We start from the raw sequence: 14046 nt of genomic DNA on the forward strand, positions 1-14046 counted from the left end.
AGGCGGCACGAGCCGTATGACCGCCCGCGTGTTTTGAGGCACATGAGTTCATCGCAGGAACGCGTACAAGATTCTGCCAGCACACACCATGTGCATGACATCATCAAGCCGGCACCGCTAGTCCTTCAACATCGAAACGCTGACGGCCCGCCTCCGGTGACCACGGTGAAACCCAGCGAAGGTGAGAGCAAGAGACCTCGTCTTGATGAAACACACAATCAGGAGAACGACAGTACTTAAAACTATGAGCTAAGCGATTATGAAGCCACTGAGTGTGTTGAAGAACCTTTCAAGTTCGTCACCCAGAAAAATAAAAGTGAAGAAATCCCGGTGGTGTTCGGACCATTAGAAGAAGGACACAACTTTTAGCAAGCGATTCCGAATCATGCTGCATCAGAAATTGTCTCGGCGGCAAGGGAAAAAGTTAAAACGTTCCGAGGAAACAAAGACGGCAGTTTTTCAGCGAGTTTTACCTCAGTGGCACTTACGAAAAACCTGCTTTTACTGCACGATATCGCAGGACTAAGAATTAAGCCCTAAATACCGGCTTCGTGCACTCTAAATGTCGGAAAGATTTGTCACGTGCCGCTTCAGTACACTGAAGGGCAACTGCTCGAGTTTTTGAAAGATTTTGGAGTAATATCAGTCTGCCGACTAGCAAGATAGTAGCGTGCGGAGAATGGTACAGTTTAATCGCGCCCTTTGCAGAGTGTAATCCTTAACTTCAGAGATGACAAGCCAATGCCTCAGAGAATCCACTTGTGCTTCACCAGCCAACCGGTGGGAGAATACGTTGGTCCTGCCTTGAGGTGTTATAACTGTCAGAGGTTTGGACACCTGGCAAAAACTGACGCGTCGATGTAAAACCTGCTCCGTGAACCATGAGCATGCTGAATGCAAATCTGTGCGGTAGTCCAAATGAGCAAATTGTGCGGGTAATCATACGGCTTCTTTCTCAGGATGTCCGCAGAACAAGGCCGCATTCATGCTACGCAAACATGAATTAATTCATGAAAAACAACCGTGGCATAAGGAGCCTCTTCCAAACCTTGATGCAGTAATCCCAGCGGAGAATCGCCAGTTTACGCGTACAACTGAACAAAAATCAAAAGAAGCGTCGTATTCAATGGCATTAAAGCATCAATTTGCGCAAGTGTCCGAGAGACAGCGTAATCATAATTCTGCTACGCCCCATTGACGGCCGAGCATCACAACAATATCAGCGACCTAACCTAGGACAATCTCAGCGATCTCCTCAGAACACTCCCCACCCGCCGTGGTTGCTCAGTGGCTATGGTGTTGGGCTGCTGAGCACAAGGTCGCGGGATCAAATCCCGGCCACGGCGGCCGCATTTCGATGGAGGCGAAATGCGAAAACACCCGTGTACTTAGATTTAGGTGCACGTTAAAGATCCCCAGGTGGTCGAAATTTCCGGAGTTCTCCACTACGGCGTGCCTCATAATCAGAAAGTGGTTTTGGCACGTAAAACCCCATAAATTAATTAATTAATCAGAACACTCCCCAGCGAACGCCGTAGACGGCAACCGAAACATCGGCATTCTAGGATAACGCCGCGCCACTCAATGCTGGACAGGTGATTCTGCCCGTGCTGTCTGCTGCAGTTCGAGCATTGTCACAGCTCTACCTCAGGCGAACAAGCTTCTAGAAGTAAAGACACTGTTTTCTATGGTGCTAGGGGATGGCAATCCTGAATAGTCGTTACGCCATAGCGACTGAGCAACCATGGCGGGTTATTTCGCCATAGCTTGTGAGCAGTGTAGTCCGTAAACATAAGAATTGTGCGAGATTTAAGTGGTCACCTTTGTGATTGATGAACATTGCATGAAATTACATGTTTCATTGGATGAATAGTCGACACAATTTTACAAATCGTGGCAAGTTGTACAGCATTAATTTAACCACTTCCCTCTAATCTTCGGCGCTTCACATAGATTCCAACATATGCGTTGTCTTTTCATAATTTTTTTAATACTTAGTCAACTCACTTTATGGAGAAAGAAATATGCGCATGCAAGCCAAGGTATCTTTGGCGATGCTTCGTTGTTTTAAGCGTTTACGCTGGTTATGAAGTCATCGCACTACTTGGCTCTCCTGGCTGCTAGATGAAATTGACCGTCTCTGCGACGTATTCCGTTGAGCTTCATGGGCCACCATTCTTTCATGCGTACACCCGCCGTGATTGCTAAGTGGCTATGGTGTTAGGCTGCTGAGCACGAGGTCGCGGAATCGAATCCCGGCCACGGCGGCCGGATTTCGGTGGGGGTGAAATGCGAAAACACCCGTGTACTTAGATTTAGGTGCATGTTAAAGAACTCCGGGTGGTCGCCATTTCCGGAGTCCTCCACTACGGCGTGCCTCATAATCAGAAAAGTGGTTTTGGCACGTAAAACCCCATAATTAATTAATTAATTTCATGCATACAATCGTGCCACCGCGATTGCAGACTCGCAGCGACGTCTATGTCGCTTCTTCGCAGGTGGCAGCTTCTTTGCGATTGCGTATTGCTTTTTCTAGAGTCCTTCCTGAGACCACGGTTTTGCCAGAACCGGCGTGAGGGGTGACAAAGATAACACGTACGGTTGAAACGCAAAAGGTTTGGCTGTAGAACGCGATTCGCACAGTAAGAATTCCCGAGTCACGTACACCACAGTGAGAAGGGGGGGGGAGAGAAGAGGGGGTAGCAAATTTAAACAAGCTCTCGACAGAGGACTTTTGAGGAGCATGCGCGAAGCAAGGGATTTAGTAACATCAACACCGCTTCTGGAAATACCTCTTCTAAAGAAGTGTGCCTTCTTTTTTTTTTTCACTTCTCGGTATCCACGTTATTTAGAGACCCGTTAAGGCAGCTCTCAAAATCTGGATGGGACTCACGTTGTACTGAGGGGCACAGGCGTTTTTCTGCATTCTTTTCCTTTCTTTCTACATATAAGAGGTACGTGACGTCCGAAAGATTGTATATAAATCCGCGCCTGTTTTTCTAGGTGGATCGTGTCGACATAGCCGTGGTGATGTATACCTTGTCTTTCTTCGTGTCTGAGACATCTCGGAGAGAGGAATTAAAAAAAGAAAAAGAAAAGAAAGGGTGCGCATTCGCAATGTCTTTCAATGTTGAGATTCAGTGTGGTGGAAAGCGTGAAATAAGAATGCGAATCATAATGTAGTAAGGGCATGAAAAAAGGAGTGCCTTTTCGCGAGCGCTATTTTGTCTCGTAACGCTGTCACCATTGCGATTTATTTGTGTTATGCTAAAAGTAATACTTATTTTCTTTTTAGTTGCATCCCCTTCTTGCTCATTATCGCTCGTTCTACGAAAAAATTAAGACATATCGTTTCTTTCCATAATATATATGTGCGTGTGTGTGTGTGTGTGTGTGTCTTGACGACGGCATCTGAAGAATCAAACACTGAAAAAAGCAAACAAAGGAAAGCCTTAGTGATTTCCCAATAGTCGATCCACCTTATATACTTTTCACTGTCCTCCGCAAATAGATGCACGACGCAGGGTGTCGCGTCTCGTCGTGTACTTTGGATACAGCAACGTCCCACGTGACATATTTACCATATTTACCATATTTATGTGACTGACCCCCGCCCTCAGAATTTCTCCCTTCTTCGTTTTCTTTTAAGTATCTGCGCATGTGAGAATGTTTATATACTCCGTTATTTTGGGTTTTTCTTCAAGTGCAATCCACCTGGGAATTTGTTGAAATATAGGTCGTAGAATTGGCTTTACAATTTTTACTCCTTTTGTCTATATCTACTTCATTTTTGTCTGACTTTGTTCCTCCGTTTATTGTGGATGCTGAGTTCCTGCCGAGTCACATGCGTGGCTACTCTACACCAGAATTTTTTTTTTTTACTTTCTCATCCACGTTCAGAGCAACGTTACGAAATCTCTACCAAATTCGCATTTCAGTCGGCGCGGCTCGCGCAGGAACTGCGGGCTTGGTCACGTGACAGCTGATTACGACCCAACACTGGCTGCAAGCATGTGATCAGACCAGTTTTAATGTGAAGCGTTCTTCGCCTCATTCCAGGAGCTTCGTGGTAGGCATATAGGTACTCTCTAGCCTCGTTTCAGCCTCTTCCGTAATAAGAGACTGGTGGCTGACCATCGGATCGAACCTCGTGACTTCCAGCAGAGCAAGCCGGTGCTCTAACCATTAGGCTACGATAGCACATGCATACTTGCGCTGTGCCAAAGCCACGCTAAAGTTCTTTAAGAAGCTTGGCGCTTGCGTCACGTGCCAGTTTTTCGAATTCTTTAATCTCGGCCACTATAGCGCTTAACAACGCTCTGTTAAGCTTACGTCCACACTATACTCTGTTGCACGCATAGCAGTCAACGCTGTGGATGCTAGAGCACTGCCTCCTTTACTTGATGCCTGCGGAATGGCTCGAGCTCCCAGGACAATGGGCCTGCCCTCAGTTGTGAACAAGCGTCGCGAGACGTCGCTTCATTTAGAGGGGAGCATCGAAGCTGCGGTCGCTTATTGAGGTCTGTCGACTTGTGGAACTGCCGGGATGCACGCATATATCGCTCTCTGACTTGTGAGGTATGTGGCGGCGGCTCATGTACTTTTGTCACCGCGAACGAGCGTGAACCCAGATTTATTCAGAATGCTGCCACATAGCTGGTCGTGGTTTAACCTGTCCAAAGTCGAGGAGGAGGAGACAAAGGAGAGGAAAGACAGGGAGGTTAGCCAGTGTATGTACCGGCTGGCTACCCTGTGCTGGGGAAAGGGGTAAAGGGAATAAAAGGAGAAAGAAAGGAGAAAGGAGAAAGGAGAAAGGAGGAAGTCCAAAGTCGAGGAAACGCTTGTGCCTATATTGAACACGAATAACATACCCTTGGCGGTGTGTTCAATGGGGCTGGTTGGTTCATCTCTAGAATAAAAACAGGAACAGCGCAACACAGGACGAGTGAGTAAAGAGCACAGGACAGAGCGCACAGGACAGCGCTCCGTCCGGTGCTCTTTACACGCTCGTCCTGTGTTGCGCTGTTCCCGTTTTTATCCTAAACATACCCTTGTATATGCGTTTAATGCGACACTGAGAGCACATCGTGCCTCACCGAGAAGCCTCGGGGGCTTTCTCTTATCGTTGCGTCTTCCTTTTCCATTGCTCATGGGAGCGTCCGAAAGGGCAGCGTCAGAGAAGGAAGAGGAGAACGGCATGGCGTGTACGGAGTGTTGGATTAGCGTCGCGGCAACTCGCTAGCTCTTGCGTTTCCGTGTAGGCCCTGGCGCCCGGACACCCACTCCAATTACTGGGCTCCGTGGAGATACTCCGGCATGTTTCTTGGAAGGACAACGTATATATATAGCTTTGATACTGCAGTAGCGGATATCAAAGCTATCGATTGATCTTGAGGTCCTTGGGAGTGTAGCGATTTCAGTGCTTCTCTATCGCCGTTCCATAATAGCTTCCATAATTTCCAGAATCATTCTTGCCTGGGTTGAAGGAGAACTGCTACGAGCCCGAGGAGTCCCAGAGCTGAGACCACGTCTGTTGGGAGCCTTGTGTTTTCTAGATGCATTCCATGCGCGCAGTATGCGTCGTACTTCAGTTCGCCGAGTTTCCTGTCTTTCAAGTTTTCCTCTCTTTAGTGCCTTGTACGCGATTCACCTTTTGAGGTGCGATCAAGACCCAATGAGATTCTTAGAATCGCAGAATCACAGAAAGGTGGGCAAGAGAGTGCCTTTTCATAGATTTACGTGAGCAGCGCGAGGAACACACAAAAATTCAGTGCCATTCCACTCTGTGAAGGTGGAAGACCAGCGAAGCTGTGTATGTGGGCCCTTTAATGGTTATCTGTCCATTCCCGTGCGTCAAACGCAGTATGCACATTAAATGGAACGCGATGCGCGACTCGTCGCTCCTCCACGATGTTGAGTCTCGGAAGATGATGGGGCACCGGGGAGTATACGTACCCATGTATTGTTGCAAAACGCGGCACGACACCTTTTACTAATGAATCCCGGCACGTAGAACAGACACGCACCTCACCATGGTTTCATGGTTTGGTGGAATGGCAGTGAATTTTTTTGTGTGTGTTCCTCGCGCTGCTCACGCAAATCTATGCAAAGGCACTTTCGTTTCAGTGCCATGGACACGCACCTAAGATATTAAACTTATTTTTGCCAGTTGGCAGGGTGCTTAACGCCTGCTTCACTATAGGCCGCGGGTCGGGCCGGCATTGCACTATCTTCGGGATCACTTTCGTTTCAGCGCCTAGGTTTCAGTGGACATAGACCAACAAAATTTCATACATGGGCCGATCCTGAAGATAGTGCTATGCCGGGCCCACCCGTGGAGGAGGTGAAGCAGGCGTTAAGCGCTCACCATACGTGGGCCGATCCCTAAGATAGTGCAATGCCGGAAACATGCCGGCACACAGTGAAACACACGACACAGGCCAGACAAATATGGTTCCCCACAAACTCCCTCTGAAACCTGGCCATGGCTCCGGTGAAAAGTTCCAAGTTCGCGGAATCGGGACCGCATGGACGGTTCGCATTTCTTTCCGCCTCGCGATCCTGGCGGGCAGCACACTTACGGGACCGCCACCACGGGAGAGTGGGAGGAAAGGAACGGAGATACGCAAGCGCTGGGAACGCCGACAAAGCGAAGATGGTGCGAACGTAGACATGGCCGACGCGGGTCAAACTGTAGTTTCTGTTCTTATCAGCTTAATATTTGATATGGGTTGTATTTGGACCTAAGATATTAAACTTATTTTTGCCAGTTGGCAGGGTGCTTAACGCCTGCTTCACCTAGGCCGCGGGTCGGGCCGGCACTGCACTATCTTCGGGATCGGCCCACGTATGGTGAGTGCTTAACGCCTGCTTCACCTCCTCCGAGGGTCGGCCCGGCATAGCACTATCTTCGGGATCGGCCCATGTATGAAATTTTCTTGGTCTATGTCCACTGAAACGAGATCCGCCAGAACCTTCCCATAAACAGCTTCGTGTAAAATTTCTTATTTGGCCGCCGCGGTGGTGCCGTGCTATGACGTTGTGCTGCTAAGCGTGAGGTCGCGGATTTGATACCCGACTGCAGTGGCCGTGAATAAAATCCAGACCGCTGCGGGATTTGATTCTGATCTGAATCAGTTTAACCGCCACTGAAATGGACAAAAGCCTGAGCGGTACATGCAGAACAGTAACAGTGTAAGCTAGACCAGCGGCTCCATAGGAGCTCCATTTTCGGCACCACGCACCACAGGGTCTTCGCGGCAAAGTCTCTTCGCGTAGTTCTCACGAGAAGGAAATTAACTGTCTGCTCGACCTCGACGGCAAGCTGCGGCTTCCGCTGCGGCTTGTCCTGCTCTCTGCACAGAGGTCTGCTGAGCCCGATGTTGCCTGAATGCCGCCGCGTGTGTAGCGTTACGATTATCGCTTCTTCAGCAGTGGTTCGTACCTTGCGAGGAGGCGCCGTAACATGTTCTTGTTCTTGTTCTTGTTCCCCAGTGAAATGGCGTAAGCCACTCTGCGGGATCGGCCATGTATCGGGCGGTGAAGGAACCGTAACATGTACCGAAGAGTAAACACAGGTATTCAGACTACGTGGCGCACATATCACATTCCGGACACGTCGCAAGGTGCGTTGCTGTTGATGACGATAATAATGATGGTTTATTGGCATCCCTTTCAAAACGGGGTGGTGACAAATAGTCACCTAGCCAGCTCGATTTAATCGGGTACATAATATATTTTCTAGCATTCTTGTACACATCTCTTTAAACTTATTTTACTTCCATAAACCTTCGTAACTGCCTTGTACCTGTGCATCTGCTATACCCGGTATTCTACCTGGTGTAATAATATGCAACTGCAATGCAAAATGTGCATGCATCGACGCTACGCGGCGCGCATGCGACATCACATATCTCCTCGCGCGCTATAGGACGCGCTTATAGGGCGTTTTTCCGAGGAATTTCATGTTTAAAAAAGAAAAAGAAAGAACAAACAAGAAAGAAAACTCGCATGGCTTAGCGGTGGAGTAGCTGACTCCCACGCAGCTGGCCCGGGTGCAATCCCGCCGGGAACTGAGTAATTTTTTTTTTTTTCTGTCATTGCCGGTGATAGCTTCTATACACGGACACCAGGCACGTACCGGCGGCGGCGGACACCATCGCCAACCGCAACGGCTATTGCAATGAACGCAAACAGTAAAACGCTCTGTAAAACGCTCGTGGGTTCTTTCATCGTCGCAGCTAGCGTTATGAGAGGCTGTGTTAAACTGCACCGGCCGATACACACGAGTTGATCGGCTGGGCCAGTATACGCGCGCGTTCTGCCATCGGTGTCTGCGATTGGCGTTCTCGCAAACCATGGGGCGATTTTGCGAAAGTGCAACGCTATAGGCCTTTTTGATCCGCGATGTGGCAGCAGTGCGTTCGTGACCCCAGAGAAATTCCGGTCAGCCATTTCCGAGAGTCCAGTCAGCCAAGAAAAAAAAGTAGTATTTTGCCGCATAGTATACTGTAGGCAGATATCCTTGATGTTTTCAGATATAAGGAGCGTGCGCCATGCGTCGAACTCATGTGTGGGCTTTTGTTTTTTGTTGCACTTAACAATATAATTCTTGCTCAAACACTCGAACTCCCCAACAAAACTGGTGCCAGCTGGAGGGTCCTGTAAGTTTATAGGCTATTCTAATTTGCGTTGTGCTGAGGCAGTAATTTCTTTCTTTCTGGCAATACTTATGCTCTGGCTGAGGGCTTAACCAAAAGTCCCCTAGGAACTCGGTTTGTAAGCATGAAAAACTTCATCCGATCCGTGGCTTTGTCGACCACAACTTCTTTCGCTTGTTATCCTTCGGAAAATGGTGCAACCTCATTTCCGCTAATGTTACACAATTTTTGCGCTGTGACACACTGAACATGCACTTGCTTTCTGTATACCCGTCGATCGTTTGTCGCGATTGGGAAGAGCGCCGATATGTCGCGGAAAAGGCGAGGTCCGGGAACGCATCACCGCTATGCGGCTTCGGAGAAAAATCCGAGCGGCGACGCATGCGTACCTGGAAAGTGCGAATACAATAATAATTAAAATAATATAATCTAGGACGTATATAAGTGGAACATAGCAGCTGGGGGGAGATGGTGCGGTCCACTTGCCGGCCACTTGACCAGTCCAAACAATTGTGACTGGGGTACCTCTACGCATATGGAACGCAACGCAAACGCATAGATTTACGGCTAGTGCGTGAAACGCTGGGATATTCTCTGTGTTTTGCGTACGAGCATTTAGATCGCTCAAGATTTTTTTACGCGCATGCAGGATTCCTATGTACGCGAAACCAGAACCGTCGATTATCCGTTCGCTTGCGCAATGCGGCCGTGAGACAACGGTCGGGATGCCAAGTTTCCCAACCGCAAAATCGTTCCTTCGATCACCCGTATCCCTCGTGCGATATATTTCTTTTACGCGAACTTGTGCCGTGCCTGTACTGAAACGTGACGAAAGAACGAACAAACGAGCGACCATGGTCTGCACACCCGTTTCCCAACTACTCAGATGAGGTTTTTACCCTTTAAAAGCGCTCGTCGTTTTGTATCTGACTATAACAAGCATAGATTGTCGGGCTGCATCGTTCGCGGTGAATAACTTTCAGCGTACACGACAAACGGAACAAAATGAGCCACAAACGCGCGTTTGAAAAGTCGAAAACTGCAGCACTGTCTGTGTGTTTGCGTCTCAGCTTGCGTGTCATTTGCATGTCGTGCGTTGCCAGTCGTCCATACATGTACTGTCTGACTTATGCCGTGCTTATGCGGCAGACTACTTCCACCACGCTTTATTTCTTAAGCCTCCGGGGTAATCGTTCTTTGTTCTCTCTCTTTTCTCGAGCCGGCGGCGTGCTGTAATGCGAAAATTCTGGCGACACAGAATAGGCGGGCGCGCCCAGCCCGACCCGGCCAAGCGTTCGTCGTCGTTCGTCCGACTCCGGTGTGGTTTCGCCGCCGCGCTCACGCCGAAGCCATCGCCGGTCGCGGCGACGGCGATCAATCACGGGACCCCGCGACGCGCGTCCATCCGTGGCCGGACAGTCTCGTTCGCGCCGGCCGGGGAGCCAGACGGGCGTCAATGTATGGGTGGACGCAGTAAGGGGCACGTCGCGCGGGACCAGTGACCGCGCGCTGTCTCTGGCAGCGGGGCGCCCTAATTTATATGCGCGTATATAGTTGAGCCGTCGAGCCTTGGAGGCCGATCACGTATAGCGGCCTCCGCGCCGCGTCGCGCGAAGTGTTCCTATAGCTGCGCGGGCCTCCGTAGATGTGTGTACGGCACTTTATCGCGAAAAATTTTCGCCCCGCGTTGCTGCTCACGACAGGGCGCGGCCATTAAAAGAGCCACTCCTATATGCGTGCAGCTGCGTACCACGAGTCGCGTTCACCCTCTTCGTACGGGGTTGCGTTTAGTTCTTTGTAATTTCCTTTTTTTTCTACTTTTCTTTGAAGGTTATACTCTCATTTGTGATGCATTCCAGTAATGCGCGGGAACAAATAATAAAACTGATATGCTGGGTATTTAGCCAAATGACTGTCCCGTTTGGCCTGATCAGGCAAAAGAAAAATAACGAGACGCATGATCTGCGAGAAAGCTAATCATTTCATCACCTGGCGCGCTTGTGTGTGGTATGCGTGATAATCTCAAAGTTCAGGCATGCATGTTCATAAATACCGAAGAAATTTGAGGGCATCTGCATTCGCCTTTGTACAATAATCGCTTTACCGCCGAATGCACGATGCGGACGGAGACTGTGGATTCGGCTGCCGCTGGCGGCAAGTCGCATTTCGTTCTTCTTTATATTGCTGTTATAAACATGAAGGAAAAGCAAATGAATGCAGTATAGTATAGGTGGAAAGCCAGCTAATGGTAGGCTGCACTTCGCAGCCCGGACCTGGATGAACAATTCTGGGCTGTCCAGCAGGCTCACGACGTGGCCTTGAGGCTTGGCCTTCCCCGGTCCTGACGTGGGAGCGGCCCGCTTAGTGGTTAATTATCACTACTTGCAGGACCAAATAAGGTTTTCCTTCCTTCCTTCAGCTAATGGATTACTCTTCAAATGCGAATTGCGAAATAGAAGTGAAGTGTCAGTGTGTTTGCCCGGTCTCGTTGCATACACTGTGTCACCCCGCTCCCTGCGTTTAAAATGGCGCAGCCTGCCCGTGAGCAAGGTGCAAAATATGACGTCAGCAAGTTTCGGCGGCGCCACCGTCAATGTTGACGTGCACGAGAAAGACCACGTGGTGCGTGGTGCGCGAGCATGCGCAAATTGCCACATCTGGCTCAGTTACGACAAATTACAATTTACGACAAGGTTTTGTCTGTGGAAAGAAACAGAGAACTAAGCTAGGAAAGGAAAGACATGAAGGGTTAATTCTTGCCTTTCCGGCATACAAAGTGGGGAACCGGAATTTTCTCAATAGGCGATAGGAAAGCTGGGGGACAAATTTTGCAAGGATTTCTATCGATGGGTCCACAGCTGAGAGCTTTGGACATAAAAGCAGGAATGATGAATCAATGTACGCGTGTGCTCCTCTTGCTGCTCATTTCCTACTCAACGTGTGCGCGCCACGTGGTCCACATCGCAGCGCCTACACCACGTGTCCCAGTACTCCCTTTCTCGTGAAAAAAATAAATAAATTTCAAGAGTCTATAGAAAGTCTGCGACACTTTTTTTTCTTCTTTGAATACCTTAACTGTGTAAAAGTTACCTGCATACTTATGGCCTTGCACATTTTGTCGACTGTTGGCTATAGTATTCCCTCAAACAATCCGCTCAGAATGTTCCGAATCACAAGAGACTAACGGCAATAGTCTTGTTAAGGGCTCTTGTCTTCAGACATGTGACGGAACATGGCCGAATAACAACCCTCTCTCAAGGCAAGGTGGTTTACAAGGAGCCTACGAACTACTGGAGAATGTTGATATTGATTTTAATGCAAGCTTTTTTTTAATACATGCCATCTGCTTATGTCTGCATGTTTAGATGAATGCTTGGCGCTGCTAAACGCAATGTGACAGGTCCGTCTCTCTAGACATTAGGAAGTCCTATAAGACTTGGATGAATGGATGCTATATGAGCGTCCCCTTTGAAACAGGTGATAGGTTGCGCCACCAAGCTTACTATTCTTTATTTTTTTTTTGGCGAATGTCTTATCTTACTTATTTTTTATTTTTTCATCGCCAAACAATTCCGAGCATTTAGCTTTCTTCGTCATTACTGGTAACTTAGCTTTTGTACGCTTCCGTTGTTTGTGTTCTGTCTACTTTTCTGCCACCAAGCCCCTAACTCCCTTTTACTCACCTTTGTTGCGCAGATGCTTACTTTCCCCCCATGATATCCCTGAGCCCAAGTGCATCAAGGAGGCCAGCGGAGCCTAAACCGAAAGCCGGGTGGGTTCACATTTTAATCAAGCATGGTCCGTCGTTCTCCCAGCTTTACCGCAGTAAGCACATGCTTCTTCTTTGTTGGTGTACCTAGCTTTATGACTTTAACCTTAAGCTTCATATCAGTGCCGCCTATGGGCGTAGCAGTGGCCGTTCTTAGCTCTGATATAAGCTTAAAACCGTCTTAAACTTCAGCGCAATGAGCTACCGTGCGCGCAGATACGTTACTATATAGCGCTCAAGCAGTCACCGCTAGCCATGTGTCTTAAACTCCGTCTCAAAGAGCCCTTTTAAATATTGATCCGACATCGTGGTGCCATTAGTTGAATGGGCTGATGTGCGCTTGACTCAAAGCGTTCCTTCTCTAATTTCCATTTGTTAGTCTGCTCTGCTCCTGGTGACAGATAATACGTCTAAGTTTCTCGAAGTGCGACAACAGAGACAAGAGGCATAGAATACCTAAAAACAGGACAAGCGATTGCTCTGTTCACTTTTCGTGTCCTGCAGTTCTGTCTATCTTGCCGCGCTTCAAAAAATCGTCAACATGAACATCGACAATCAAACCCGAATCGCCATCCTGTTGAGATGATGTGTCATCTCATCGAGAAGAACGTGGTTTCTCTCTCTATCTCTCTCGTTACGGCAATGGTTTCTCGAGTACAAACGAAAGAATTTTTTTGCTCGACGCCGCTCATTATCGATCGCGCATAACGCCTTCTATATTCGGAATAGCGCGGGTGCCTTGCCTCTTGACAATCATCTTTCGTTTTTGTTTTTGTACACCGGCGAGAGTGCGGCTCAGCTCGAGCCGCGGGCAGTCAGTTCACGGCCGCTCGCTTTCGTATGACTCGCAAAATTCACAAACCACCGGCCATGTTAGTATATATATACATATACACACATGCACTTCTGTCCTAGCGGCTCCATATGCCTTCGGTCATTTACTGCCAGATTGCTGCGTTTCCTTTCTTATTCATAATCTATATCTCGTACTACGTCTGTCGTACTAACCGCCGACCTAAATGATCATCGCCTAGCCTTCGTTATACCGCGCGAGAGGGGTTGCTATTGCGTTTTTTTTTCTTTTTTCTTGCCTGCGTGCCCGTTCGCGAATTGCCTTCCTAATCAAGATCTCTCCGGCCGTGTGCGAGCGAAAAGTCGATGTGCGCCGGGTCATTACTGACCCGCGCCGTCTGTGGGAGGGTGAGAGAGAAAGAAAGAGGGCGAGTGGGTTATGCTCCCCCTTCCCCTTTTCCCCCCCTTTTCTTCTTTTGTCGTCGGTGTGGCGTGCTTTGTTGCTTCCTCTTTATTTCTCCTTCGTTATTAGTCCATTGATTATTCTTTGTTGATGCAGTATTATTAGCCAGGGGCTTTCAATTGTTTCTGTTAATTACTCCGACTGGCTACGTGCTGTCGGAAAGCGTCAGCGAGGGCTACCGCTCCCTATTAATGAGGTGGCTTATGCCATATCAGACGCGCGCTTCGTCGGAGAGATAGAGAGAGGGAGAAATGACATAGGTTAACTATATGCTTTGTCTAGTTTACTACACTATACGTTGGAAACAACATTATGCTAATCCACAAAAAGGGAGACGTCAAAGAATTAAAAAATAATTGGCC

General features: G+C 48.5%; 1 long non-coding RNA gene and 1 pseudogene across 3 annotated transcripts in view; both read left to right on the forward strand.

Annotated features, from left to right (window-relative positions):
* Positions 1–14046, forward strand: part of LOC135916058 (uncharacterized) — a 47082-nt gene that overhangs the window by 14746 nt on the left and 18290 nt on the right. The window contains exons 2-4 of one of the 3 annotated variants that reach the window (XR_010568824.2): positions 58–181; positions 7495–7625; positions 12357–12485. This is a non-coding gene — a long non-coding RNA (uncharacterized lncRNA). The remainder of the gene's footprint in view (positions 1–57; positions 182–7494; positions 7626–12356; positions 12486–14046) is intronic. The other 2 variants (XR_011514060.1, XR_010568825.1) reach the window with 2 other exon arrangements.
* Positions 6673–6852, forward strand: LOC135916059 (U2 spliceosomal RNA; annotated as a pseudogene).

This window comes from Dermacentor albipictus, chromosome 4 (genome assembly GCF_038994185.2).
Source record: "Dermacentor albipictus isolate Rhodes 1998 colony chromosome 4, USDA_Dalb.pri_finalv2, whole genome shotgun sequence".
NCBI lineage: Eukaryota > Metazoa > Arthropoda > Arachnida > Ixodida > Ixodidae > Dermacentor > Dermacentor albipictus.